Here is a 1,281-nt window from a genome sequence, read left to right as displayed (position 1 = left end):
TTAAACTCTTAGAGGGCCAGAAATGTTTTTTTTTTTTCTTTCTTTTCAATTGGTAGGTATAAAAATAAACAATAGATGGATAGATAATAGATACCAAACATTTATAAATATTTATTATTTTATTTATTTTTGTTTACATATTTAAACACCTATTATGTACCTGTAGGTCTAAGTATGTTTATATAAACAAAGTTAAGCATTGATATTTTTAGTCTTGTGGCAACTAGGCAGCACAGCAGATAAAATGCCAAGCATGGAGTCAGAAAGAATCATCTTCTTTGGTTTAAATTTTATCTCAGACTAGCAATATAACCCCAGCCAAGGCTAATTAGCTATGTTTGTTCAGTTTCCTCTTTTGTAACGTGAAGCTAGAGAAGGAAATGTCAAATAATTCTAGTATCTTCTTCAAGAAAACACCAAATAGGGTCACAAAGTGTTGGATGTGATGGAAAATGATTCAACAACAAAAATTCTCAACAAAAATCAGCAGTACCTGACACATGGTAAGTGCTTAATAAATGTTTCTGTACTATTAGACTTATTAGTTCAACAGAAAATAAACAGAATTAATTGTTTGCTGTGTGTCAGGAATTGTACTAAGTTATGGGATACAAAGGAAGGGCTGGGGCTACTGATTCTTGGTTATGTTGAATTCAGTATTTTTCTCAACCCCTACTCTATTCCTGATCTTCCTATGCCATATCCTGGGGTGTAGTTAGTTGGAATAATTAAAAAAAGCATTGAACCCATTGTCATGAAGACATGAATTCAAATTCTTCCTCTGTCAATTAACAGTTGAGTATAACTAGGCAATGCACATAAAATCTTTAAGCTTCAATTTCCTCACATTTAAAATAAAGATAATAACATTACCAGCTTTGCATAGTGACAGTATTGTAACCAATGAGGTTTATCTGAGGCATGGTTATTCCTAATTGAAAACTTTTCCCAACAATAATAACACCTACCTCACACTGATATGAATGTCAATTGAGATAATATAAATAATTTGCTAAATCTTGTAGTGCTATGTAATGTTAACTATTAAAATTATCCCTGGTTGGTCTGCCATATTGACAAAGTCAAGAATAATTCTTTTAGAGAGTTCCAAACATTAAATGAATATATCCAGTTTACAATTTAGCTTCCTCTTCCACTGTTATCATCTTCTACAACTCAACAAAATTCTCTTGCTGACAGGTAGCCTTTATTGATAAAGCCATGATCACGATGACAAAAAGTCACTTTCAAGGTGAAATAAATAAACAAAAAAATGTCATA

At 31.5% G+C, this 1,281-nt stretch overlaps 1 non-coding gene across 1 annotated transcript; it reads left to right on the top strand.

The window, feature by feature from the left end:
* The first annotated feature begins 874 nt into the window (after window positions 1-874).
* Window positions 875-1,009, top strand: LOC111718666. The gene has a single exon (XR_002769187.1). It is a non-coding gene; the product is annotated as a U4 spliceosomal RNA (small nuclear RNA).
* Window positions 1,010-1,281: the final 272 nt, after the last annotated feature.

This window comes from Sarcophilus harrisii, chromosome 2 (genome assembly GCF_902635505.1).
Source record: "Sarcophilus harrisii chromosome 2, mSarHar1.11, whole genome shotgun sequence".
Classification (NCBI taxonomy): domain Eukaryota; kingdom Metazoa; phylum Chordata; class Mammalia; order Dasyuromorphia; family Dasyuridae; genus Sarcophilus; species Sarcophilus harrisii.
This window is presented reverse-complemented; position numbering and strand designations above follow the sequence as displayed.